This window comes from Rhinoderma darwinii, chromosome 4 (genome assembly GCF_050947455.1).
Source record: "Rhinoderma darwinii isolate aRhiDar2 chromosome 4, aRhiDar2.hap1, whole genome shotgun sequence".
Taxonomy (NCBI): Eukaryota; Metazoa; Chordata; class Amphibia; order Anura; family Rhinodermatidae; genus Rhinoderma; species Rhinoderma darwinii.
This window is the reverse complement of record NC_134690.1, coordinates 186,747,567-186,760,843: the sequence shown is the minus strand read 5'-3', so window position 1 is coordinate 186,760,843 and position 13,277 is coordinate 186,747,567.

Below are 13,277 nucleotides of genomic sequence, written 5' to 3'. Positions count from 1 at the left end.
ACTGATCATCTAGGAATGCTCGGACCTGACACCCATAATTACATAAATAACTCATGAAAGAATAAAGTAACGTTAAAACCAAGCAGACCATTGTTTTCCTTGTGAATTTCTTGATAAGTTTGATGTGTCACATGACCCTCTTCCCATTGAAAAAACTAAAGTTGGATACAAAATGTCCGACTTCAAAATGGCCACCATGGTCAACACCCAGCTTGAAAAGTTTCCCCCCTCCCATATACTAATGTGCCACAAACAGGAAGTTAATATCACCAACCATTCCCATTTTATTTAGGTGTATCCATATAAATGGCCCACCCTGTAGATGTTACATGCAGTCATACACTACCGTTCAAAAGTTTGGGGTCACCCAGCCAAGTTTGTTTTTTTCCATGAAAACTCACACTTATATTTATCAAATGAGCTCCAAAATGACTAGAAAATATAGTCAAGGCATTGAGAAGGTTAGAAATAATGATTTTTATTTGAAATAATAATTTTCTCCTTCAAACTTTGCTTTTGTCAAAGAATGCTCCATTTGCAGCAATTACAGCATTGCAGACCTTTGGCATTCTAGCTGTTAATTTGCTGAGGTAATTTCACCCCATGCTTTCAGAAGGCCCTCCCACAAGTTGGATTGGCTTGATGGGCACTTCTTGCGTACCATACGGTCAAGCTGCTCCCACAACAGCTCTATGGGGTTGAGATCTGGTGACAGCGCTGGCCACTCCATTACAGATAGAATACCATCTGCCTGCTTCTTCCCTAAATAGTTCTTGCAAAATTAGGAGGTGTGCTTTGGGTCATTGTCCTGCTGTAGGATGAAATTGGCTCCAATCAAGCGCTGTCCACAGGGTATGGCATGGCGTTGCAAAATGGAGTGATAGCCTTCCTTATTCAAAATCCCTTTTACCTTGTACAGATCTCCCACTTTACCAGCACCAAAGCAACCCCAGACCATCACATTACCTCCACCATGCTTGACAGATGGCGTCAGGCACTCTTCCAGCATCTTTTCAGTTGTTCTGCGTCTCACAAATGTTCTTCTGTGTGATCCAAACACCTCAAACTTCGATTCGTCTGTCCATGACACTTTTTCCAATCTTCCTCTGTCCAATGTCTGTGTGCTTTTGCCCATATTAATCTTTTCCTTTTATTAGCCTGTCTCAGATATGGCTTTTTCCTTGCCACTCTGCCCTGAAGGCCAGCATCCCGGAGTCGCCTCTTCACTGTAGACGTTGACACTGGCGTTTTGCGGGTACTATTTAATGAAGCTGCCAGTTGAGGACATGTGAGGCGTCTATTTCTCAAACTAGAGACTCTAATGTACTTGTCTTGTTGCTCAGTTGTGCAGCGGGGCCTCCCACTTCTCTTTCGACTCTGGTTAGAGCCTGTGTGTGCTGTCCTTTGAAGGGTTCTAGCCATTTTGAGAGTTTAATCGAACCCACAAATGTAATGCTCCAGAGTCTCAACTAGCTCAAAGGAAGGTCAGTTTTATAGTTCCTCTAAACAGCAAAACTGTTTACAGCGGTGCTAACATAATTGCACAAGGGTTTTCAAGTGTTTTCTAATCATCCATTAGCCTTCTAACACAGTTAGCAAACACAATGTACCAATAGAACACTGGAGTGATGGTTGTTGGAAATGGGCCTCTATACACGTATGTAGAAATTGCATTAAAAAACAGACGTTTGCAGCTAGAATAGTCATTTAGCACATTAACAATGTATAGAGTGTATTTCTGATTAATTTAATGTTATCTTCTTTGAAAAAATCTGTGCTTTTCTTTAAAAAATAAGGAAATTTCTAAGTGACCCTAAACTTTTGTATGTAACACCACCTGGAATTACGGCCGAAAATACTGCTAGAAAGTGTCGGCAAGCATCTGCCCATTCATTTGAATGGGTTTTACGTTGTACTGTGCCGACGGTCATTTTTTTTACGTGCTGCTGTCAAAAGACGGCGCGTAAAAAAGACGCCCGAGTCAAAGAAGTGCCTGTTACTTGTTGGGACGTAATTGGAGCCGTTTTCCATTGACTCCATAGAAAAACAGCTCCAAGTATGTCCGTAATGGACGCTGCGAAAAACGCCATCACTTGCCATTACGTCTGAAATTCAGGAGCTGTTTTCTCCTGAAAACAGCTCCGTAATTTCAGCCGGAACTGACGTGCACGTGTGAACATACCCTAACTCTCTGAGTACAGATAACGTAGTAGTGTTACCTGTAGTCCCATGTAACACCACAGGATAACACACTGTGTTTACTCTCTGAGTACAGATAATGTGGTAGATATTACGTACAGTCCTATGTGACACCACCGATAACACAGTGATAACTCTCTTAGTAGGGATGTCACGATACCAGAATTTGGGCTTCGATACCGATACTTAGTGTAGTATTGCGATTTCGATGCTAAAACGATACTTTGACAACAGTAATAAAAAAAAAAAAAGTTCTTTAATTTTCTGATGTGAGGTGTGTGGTGTGATGAATTTTGAATGTGTCTCACATTAATAGTAATTAACCCCATCATGTTTCTCAGTCATAATGGGTTAATGTGTAAGGTACATGATGGGGTTAATTACTATTAATGTGAGGCACATGGAAGTTAAATTCATCACACCTCGTGCCCCACAATATGTGAAAGAAAGCAGTTTTTATTTTATTTTTTCACAGCATACACATCATAAATGATGCAAAAAAATTGTTGTTAAGGTTATTACAGCGGCGTCAATGCCCAATATGTGTATATTTTATGTAGAGACTTATTTTAATGTGTATTGTAAAAAATATGTATGTGTATTTTTTTTATTTAATATTACTTTATTTTTACTTTATTTTTAAACTAAAATGCACTGGCATATATCAAACCAACCCAGCTAAGATGTGGGTCTTTTGCATGGTAAAAAACGTACTTTCTCCTCCAGCCATTTATGCCTGTCATGAGAAAACCATTGCTGTGGCTCATTCAAATAACCTACATGGACAGTTGACAAACACGCACCAATTTCGCCCTGCTCCTTATTGGATCGCCTCACCCAGTCGGGGTACAGCGCCACGCAGATCTCCTCCCACGAGTCCTGTCTCTGGGCACGATTCGAATACCCAGCTACCTGCTTGTCCCACAGATTAGGGCGGGCCTCCACCTTTACAACACAACAAGGAAAAAGAAAACAAAAAATAAATTGTAAAATCCAAGTGTAAGGAAAGAGCATTATATTCTCCAGATGGGTTTGTTTATGCAGTGTGACAAAACACAAACACACACATGGTAATCTTTTCGATGCAACTCACATTCCCATAAAAAAAGGTAACACATTGTTTAACTACTCTGGTTACTTCATGAGGTAAAGGGCGTAATGTGGGCCGCAGGGGATGTACATGCAAGGAAATGCAAGCTAGGAGGGGTTGTGTGGTGTGGACACATTGCTGTGCTCCAAACACACATCAACCGTCCGCAATGAAAATAGGCAAATGCACACATAAAGTGCACATGTGCGGCCGACCTTCAACACACTATAAATGACATACAAATATGCTGCGCACATTGGGCAAAAAATGTGCCTACACAGAGAAAAGGACAATAAAACAATGTGGCCAGCTTTAACATTGAGGACTTTCAAACAGAGAGTTTACAGTTAGTTAAGAACAGCTACACATGCGCCGTGAGGTCTGTGCGCAATCGCATGTGGAGTTGTTGCTAAACAAATGGCATGTTCCTGAAGCCAAGTTCAACATTACATACATTGCATTGGGTACGGGTAGATTTGGGACATGTATATAAAGACACGCAGATTCAATAAACACATGACAGAAATGTAAAAACAGGGCCTAGACACATGGTTGCACCTGCATAGTGTCTTCTATGTACAATAATGAATTCCCCCCCTCCAAACCAAATACAAACAACATTACGGCTTTCATTTGCTACTTACTTCAGAGATGAGAGCATCCACGTCGATGTGCATCCTCCTGTAGGTTGGTGGTGCCATGGTGAAGCTGGCAAATGTGGGTTTTTTCTAAGCACCTTGCTTCAAAATGCCTAAAATGGCCTTTTGAAATGGCTGCATTGGCAACACCCCTTGGGGGAGGGTTTCAGAAGTTTCAGAGCTAATTTGGAGCGTATTTTCAGGCGTATTTATATCCGTAAACGCGTCAAAATACGCACACAATGTGCGTCCAAACGCCTGGAAAGTGTTTCTGCAGAATACCATTGACTTCAATGGGATTACGGAGCGTCGATTACGCCCCAAGAAGTGACAAGGCACTTCTTTGACGCAGGCGTCTATTTACGTGCCGTCTTTTGACAGCGACGCGTAAATTTACGCCTCGTGGGAACAGACCAACGTAAAACCAATTGGTTTCAATGGGCAGATGTTTGTCAACGCTTTCAAGCAGTATTTTCGGGCGTAATTCCACACGTAAAACGCCCGAATTACGTCCGTAAATAAGCCGTGTGAACATACCCTAAGGCTGGATTCACACGACCTATTTTCAGACGTAAACGAGGCGTATTATGCCTAGTTTTAAGTCTGAAAATACGGCTCAAATACATTGGCAAACATCTGATCATTCATTTCAATGTGTTTGCCGACGTACTGTGCCGACGACCTGTCATTTACGCGTCGTCGTTTGACAGCTGTCAAACGACGACGCGTAAATTGACTGCCTCGGCAAAGAAGTGCAGGACACTTCTTTGCAACGTAATTTGAGCCGTTCTTCATTGAAGTCAATGAAAAACGTCTCAAATTACGTCCCAAGAAGTGTCCTGCACTTCTTTGACGAAGCTGTTATTTTACGCGCCGTCTTTTGACAGCGACACGTAAAATTACAGGTCGTCGGCACAGTACGTCGGCAAACCCATTGAAATGAATGATCAGATGTTTGCCAACGAATTTGAGCCGTGTTTCAGGCGTAATTCGAGGCGTAAAACGCCTCATTTACACCTGAAAATAGGTTGTGTGAACCCAGCCTTAGGGTATGTGCACACGATAACTGCAATTGCGTCTGAAATTATGGAGCTGTTTTCAGGAGAAAACAGCTCCGTAATTTCAGACGTAATTGCATGTACTGGCATTTTGCGAGGCGTCTTTTACGGACATAATTTGGAGCTGTTCTTCATTGGAGTCAATGAAAAACAGCTCTAATTACGTCCCAAGAAGTGTTCTGCACTTCTTTGACGAGGCTGTTATATTACGCGCCGTCTTTTGACAGCGACGTGTAAAATTACAGGTCGTCGGCACAGTACATCGGCAAAGCCATTGAAATGAATGGGCAGATGTTTGCCGACGTATTGGAGCCCTGTTTTCAGGCATAATTCGAGGCGTAAAACGCCTCCATTACGCCTGAAAATAGGTCGTGTGAACCCAGCCTAAACCCGACGGCCTGCGGCCATGGATGCTACACTATGTAACACCACACATAACACACAGTTATAATTCTCTGAGCACAGATAATGTGGTAGATGTTACCTGCAGTCCTATGTAACGCCACAGATAACACACAGTGATAACTCTTAGGGTATGTGCACACGAAAACAGCTCCTGAATTTCAGACGTAATTGCTCGTACTTGCGTTATTCAGTAGGGATACTACTTTTACTTTTATAGGATAAATTCTGTTCATGGTCATGTGATGGACACACAGGTGCCGGGATCGTTAGAAGACACAGTTCTGAGACACATACTGTAAGACCTTATTCACATGAACGTGTGCGTTTTGCACGCGCAAAAAATGCTGCGTTTTTTGCGCATTGCAGTTGCGTGTGTCATCAGTGTTTGCTGCGTGGCTGCGTGATTTCCACGCATATGCCATGCTTATGACACGTGGTTTTCAAGTTTAGAAAAAGAAATGAAGGAACTGCTTTTGTTTTTTCCTTCATTTCTTTATCTACTGTTGCGCGAATCATGCGAGTCACACGGAAGTGCTTCCGTGTTTCGTGCGCGATTTTCACGCACCCATTGACTTCATGCGCGAAAAATCATGAAAATCACGGACAGTCTGAACGGCCCCATTCACTAACATAAGTCCGTATCACGGACGTAATACACGTTCGTGTGAAGAAGGCCTAACTGTAACGAGCCATGCACCTGTGTGTCCATCACATGACCATGTACAGAATTGTATCCACTAAAAGTAAAGCATGAATGTTCCTACTGAACAAGCAGAGATGTTGAAAACCGTGTGGAATGAATACATATATAATATATACGTATATTGGAAAATTGTATACCTTTTAATTATACAAAAACATTAATTTGCTGAAAGCGGACAACTCCTTTAGGATATACTCCTAAATCTGTAGTTCAATATGTTGGATTTAAAACATGTAAACCTCTACCTATATAAGGCTTAAAGTTGGAAATAACATATTCTGATCCCTAGAATGTTGGATGTGCATATTGGCTTAAGTCGTGCTAATATTCTTTATGGCAAGTAATGGGCAGCAGACTGTGCTAGTCTTGACGATAAAATGAATGGAAAGGTGAACAGAAGCCCTGACAGAGATTTTGAACGCAAAATGTACAAGAACATAATGTATTTGCATACATACATATAAGTAATATGTAAGTACATTAGCCTGTAAATTAGGCTGTATTAATAAGTACACAGGCAATACTTTAGTATGCCATAACAACATGCTGTATAGTCAGACAGTCCTAGGGTCCTTTAATAGAACCTGGTCTGTCGTCTACCCATATAAGGTATTGGTATAGAGCACTCCACAGGGCTTCACTGTGATGAGTTCATATGGGGATCCCCCTTTGCTTTACCCCGGGTATACCACAATTAGGGAATGACCACACGTGGCGGAAGTGCTCTGGAATTCCGCTGCGGACAGTCCGCAGCGGAAATCCGCAGCGTACACATTTCTCCATTGCCTTCCACAACTTTTTAGTTGGGTTCGTTTACACGTTGCAGACAATTCTGCTGCGGAGCATAGGCTGCGGTGCGGAATTTGGTGCCCGCAGCATACACTGACTGTTGCGGACAAGTAGCGGACTTGTTGCGGACTCATTGCGGAATTTCTCCATTGACTTCAATGGAGAGTCAAAATTCCACAATGAAGTCCGCAGATGTTATGTGTTCTGCGGAGCGTATTGGTTTTACTACCATGACATTTCTTCATTCTGGCTGGACCTATGTATTTCTAGGTCTACAGCCAGACTGAGGAAGTCAATGGGGCTCCCGTAATTACGGGTGACTACGTGTGTGCACCCGTAATTACGGGAGCGTTGCTACGCGACATCAGTAAATATTCACTGTACAGGGTGCTGAAAGAGTTAAGCGATCGGCAGTAACTGTTTCAGCACCCTGGACAGTGACTTCCGATCACAATATACATCAACCTGTAAAAAAAATAGAAGTTCATACTTACCGAGAACGCCCTGCTTCTTCATCCAGTCCGGCCTACCAGGATGACGTTTCAGTCCAAGTGAAGGCTGCAGCGAATCACAGGCTGCAGCGGTCACATGGACTGCCGCGTCATCCAGGGAGGTCGGGCTGGATGTCGAAAGAGGGACGCGTCACCAAGACAACGGCCGGGTAAGTATAAATTTATTTTACTTTTACTAGGGAAAGGGCTGCCCCTTCTCTCTATCCTGCACTGATAGAGAGAAGGGAAGCCCTCTTCCCCTCAATATGCAACAGTTAGGGTATGTTCACACGGCGGGGGTCCGTAACGGCTGAAATTACGGGGATATTTCAGCCTGAAAACATCCCCGTAATTTCAGCCGTACCGGCATGTGCAGGCGCTTGAACGCCGCGTCAATTACGGCCGTAATTAGCGCTGCTATTCATTGGAGTCAATGAATAGCGGCTCCAATTACGGCCAAAGAAGTGACAGGTCACTTCTTCTACGCGGGCGTCTATTTACGCGCCGTCATTTGACAGCGGCGCGTAAATTTACGCCTCGTGTGAACAGACAAACGTCTGCCCATTGCTTTCAATGGGCAGATGTTTGTCAGCGCTATTGAGGCGCTATTTTCGAGCGTAATTCGGGGCAAAAACGCCCGATTTACGTCCGTAAATAGGCCGTGTGAACATACCCTTAGTCCGCATCAATTTAATGCCCATTTTAGGCAAAGCCGCAACAGAATCTGCAACGCAGATTCTGTGCGGCATTGATGCGGACAGTGGCGGAAGAACTCCGCCACGTCTGGGCATGCCCTTAGCGTTATACAAGGGAGTCCACAGTCAGCATCAGAGCACCATAACAATACGTGCAGACCCTCTAAGGACTGCGGACTGCACTGTACTATTATGGTAGAAAACCTTAAGGTGTTAATAAACAATTACTAATTTCTCCTTTCTTTAGAGTTATTTCCAAATTTCATGTGCAAGCCAACCATTTTCCTCGATTTTTTGTGTCAATCTACTGCTTTTTCAGCTGTTTGGTCTACCAGATTACTCCAATTCCTCCTCTATCGACTTTAACATATGTTGTCACTCTAAATGACTGTATTGGTTAGCAAAGATTTTAAAAGGAGTGTTTCCTCTTATTGTTTTAATTTTTACTGACGTACGTAGTTTAAATATAGTAAATCATATTGTTTTTTTATCTGAAATTATTTTACAATTGTATATTTCTAATTCTATTTTATTTGCATGGCTATGGAGGCAACCGTATTTAGCGAGTTGCTGTGTCAAGAGTACTTTCCGATATGTGCTTTACAGCACACTTACATATAAGAAAACAAGAAAAGTCATAAAATGAGATATATGGGAAAGTGTTGTGAGTATGCTCGGTGACATGTGCAGTCTGATGAGCAATGACGTGTCATAGCGAGACGTGACCGCTGCAGCCAATCGCTGACTGCAGGGGTCACATATCACACATACTGACATGATTGTTGCAACTAGATATTGTCAGGTATGTCATGTACATATGCGTTGCTATGGTGTGTTATCACTGCAGCGATGTAAAAAGAACATGGCGGACCATGGGATCATCAGTGCTGGAACAACGGGAGATTTAAAGGTGAGTGTGTGCCCAGGTGTGAACCTAGCCCCTCTGATGCCTGAGGCGAACTATAAAAAGACGCGCCCCCCCCCCCCCAAATCTATCTGAGTTTTCTCATTACTAGCTCTACACAACAAACATGCAATGTATAATTTTTTTTTATTAAATAGGAACACATTTGTTGTTTAATTGTTATAGTGCTGTTTGAAGAATTCTTCTTACTGTATTACTTTAGTATCATAGATCAACGCAGCATTAACACTGAAAATGGTTTAACACATCTTCTATGCCCCCTTTTTATTACTTAATTTGACGATGATTTTTACATGAGTTTAGTGGCCCGGCGTGGACGGCATCATGCAGTGACATAATCGCACCGGGCAGTTGACGTCATCAGCGTGCTCCCGATCTCTTGTAGGCCTCAGGCCTAAACCAGGCTGTGGCCTACAAGAGCAAACGGCGGAGCAGGGAGACAATGGCCAGGGGATCGCTGGCAAATTTTAGTCTGGGGGGCAAGCACACAGCACTGGCCCAAGAGTAGCGGCCTATTCTGGGGGCACTGGGCAATTGGTGAGTTTGCCCCCCTAACACCGCTGCGGAAGAACTCTGCTACCTGTCAACTAAAAAATCATCGGCCAGGAGGAAAAATAGTTCTTGATGGTGGAGTACAAGACATCCTCACCTGGGAATTAGACTTTCTTGTACTCCGCCATGGGGAAACATTTTTCCCTCTGGCAGATGATTTTTCAGTTGATAGGTAGCAGAGCTACATGAAGGGGAATTATTTTTCCTTGCCCTCTAGTTTCTATTGTGGCAAATTTAAGTTTTTGTAATTTTTATACTGCTAACTTTTTTTTGGAAGGTTCCGCTGGACCGTTTGGACTATGTCGTAGAATCATTGATAATCTACTTTTAAAAAAAAAAATGGTGAAAGAGGGCTGCATGGGGGAGTTTTGATTTCAATAAAAAAAAATTCTAATGTCTGTTTTTTTTTAATACTTTATTATGGCCTTAGTAATGACTGCTCTCTGATTGACAGTGTTCAATTACTAAGGCTTGGGCTTAGCATTAGCCCCTATTATTACCCCGGTACCCACGGCCATCAGGGATATCGGGAAGAATCGAGTACGATCCAGTACCTGACCATCTGAAATGATGGTTAGGCAGCGGGGCGGTAATGCTAAGCTGCAGTTGCTTTATTGTATCTGGCTAGTTATGAAACATAGGGGGAACCCCATGTCATTTTTAAAAAATAAATAATTGAAAAAAAATGACATGAGAGCCCCTCGATTTTTCATAACCAACCAGATACAATAAAGCAGCAGCAGTCTAGCATTACCAGGGTGGGGAGGGCCATGGTTTTTGGCCCTTCCTAGCCTGATAGTACCAGCCTGCGGCCACTCCAGTACCTTCCCTTCACTTCAGATGGTTGGGTACTGGATCGTACCCGGCAATTCCCAATACTCCTGGTGGTGGTGGTTACCGGGGTAATAATGGGGGTTAGTTGCAGCATTTTTGCTGGCTAACACTAAGCCACTACTTAGTAATGGATGCTCTCAATCAGACAACTGCCATTACTAAGGCAGTAATAAAGTATTAAAAAACAGACATAAAAATAAATTGTTTTATTGAAATAACAACTCTTCCACACAATCCGCTTTAACCATTTTATTGAAAAAAGGGTTATATCAGCGAAGTAGTCCCTCTAAGACGTAGTCCAAATTGTCCAGCGGAACCTGCAAAACAAAAATGAGCAGTATGAAAAATAAATATGGCTGCCCCCACAGAAGTACAAACATATGAATAAATAGTTACTTTAGGGAACATATTAAAATAATTAGAAAAAATAGGCCCATAAAGTAAAACATTAAATAAAAAAAAAATTAAATAATTATAACACCTTCGCTAGTTCGCGCAGGAGGACGGATATATCCGTCCTGTGATCGTGCGGGTACTGACAGTGTACACACGCGATCAGCGGCAGGAGCACAGCTGTTATACACAGCCTGGCTCCTGCTGCAACTGCCGGAATTGAAGCGCGCTCCGATTCCGGAAGTTTAACCCATTAAATGCTGCTGTCATTAGCGACAGCGACATCTAATGTGTTTGACAAGGGGAGGGAGCTCCCTCTGTCACCCCATTGGCGCCCCCGCAAATAAATCGCGTGTCACCGTCGGGTTTCCATGGCAGCCGGGGGCCTAACAAAGACCCCCAGGTCTGTCTTCAGTAAATGCCTGTTAGGCCATGCCGGAGGCATGGCCTAATAGATTGCCTGTCAGTTTTAGGCTGGATTCACACGACCATGTTACGTCCGTAATGGACGGAACGTATTTCGGCCGGAAGTCCCGGACCGAATACAGTGCAGGGAGCCGGGCTCCTAGCATCATAGTTATGTACGATGCTAGGAGTCCCTGCCTCGTTGCAGGACAACTGTCCCGTACTGAAAACATGATTACAGTACGGGACAGTTGTCCGGCAGCGAGGCAGGGACTCCTAGCATCGTACATAAGTATGATGCTAGGAGCCCGGCTCCCTGCACTGTGTTCGGTCCGAGATTAGCGGCCGAAATACGTTCTGTCAATTACGGACGTAACATGGTCGTGTGAATCCAGCCTTACACTGACAGGCAATAATGCTTTGGTATACTAAGTATACCAAAGCATTATATATGCGATCAGCAGATCGCATAGTGAAGTCCCCTGGTAGGACTAAAAAAAATGTAAAGCAGTTAAATAAAGTTTGTGAAAAAAATAAACCCTGGGGCACTTAAAAAAAATAGCCTCCTTCATTATTTAGAGATTGGTGCCTTAATATTTGGCTCCCGATATTTAAATGACCCCCTGAACTGTCAATGGGGCAGTAATTGGCAAGGGGGCGTGTAACATCGCTGTGACACTGTCCAATCAGCTACAGACAGTGACACAGCAAGAGCTAGAGAGAGTAGAGCATGTGAGTGCGAGCGCGCAGCTCTGCCGCGACTACAGAACAGAGGAGAAGAATGTGAATTCTTCTTCAGTTCCATGGCATCAGAGCTGTGCATGCACACACGCTCTCACTCTTGGCAGACATGGACGTCAAGACTGATCTAAAGCGAGAGATCATACAGTCTTGTACTTGCCTGCCGAGAGCCGAAGAGTGAGCGTGCATACATGTTCTCCTCTCTCCAGCTCTTGCTGTTGACACTGTCCATAGCTGATTGGACAGTGTCACAGTGATGTTACACGGCCCCTTGCCAATTACCGCCCCATTAACAGTTCAGAGGGTTATTTACATATGGGATGCCAAATATTATGGCACCGATATCTAAATAACGAAGGAGGCTAGGATTTTTTTTTTAAAGTGCCCCAGAGTTTGTGCAGCCATGCCTATTACATGCTGCACTCAGCTGCACATGTATGGGCAGGTGAAAGGTTCTCTTTAAAGTGTAACAACATTTTTTTAAAACTTGACATGTAAGAAGTTTTGACCAGTGGGGTCTGAACATTGAGACCCCCACTAGTCGCTAAAACGAAGCAGCAGAAGTGCTCGGGGGAGCGGTGTGCCGCTTTGATCTTGTTTGGCTTTACTTGGAGCAGTGTACAGGCTCAATAGAAAGTCTATGAGTCCATACACCGCTCACTCGGCCAAAAGTCGATCATAAATGAAGCGGCACAGCGCTCATTCAAGCACTTCTGCTGCTTCGTTTTAGCGATCAGTGGGGGTCTCAGTGCTCGGTCACCCAACGATGAGAACCTCTGACATGTCAGTATGACATTGGTACGAAGGGTCTGTGGACCCACTGGGCCATACCGCCTTGGCGGTAGGGCAGCTGGCCAACAAGGCGCAGGTCACAGTCTATGTGTAAAGGATCTGCCAGGCACAGCTTCTGTGTAAACGCCCATAGGTAATCAGTCTGCACCTGTTTCTATGTCTGTGAGACTGACTCCATCTTCCACCACTCAGGATGGCAGGCTTAGGAGTGGGAGAGCCTATCACAGCCTGGCCAGACGGAGCTAGCTCCCGCCCTCTGTCTATTTATACCTGCCTTTCCTGTTCCTCCTTGCTTGTGATTCTTCTCGTTTGGTTTCCTGGCCCTGCTGCAGCTTCTGAACTATTTGACCCTACTTCATACTTATCCTGGCTTACTGACTACTCTCCTGCTCTGCGTTTGGTACCTCGTACACTCCTGGTTTGACTCGGCTTGTTCACTACTCTCCTGCTCTGCGTTTGGTACCTCATACACTCCTGGTTTGACTCGGCTCGTTCACCACTCTTGTTGCCCACGGTGTTGCCGTGGGCAAATGCCCCATTTCCCTTGGCTTCTGTGTACCCTTGTCT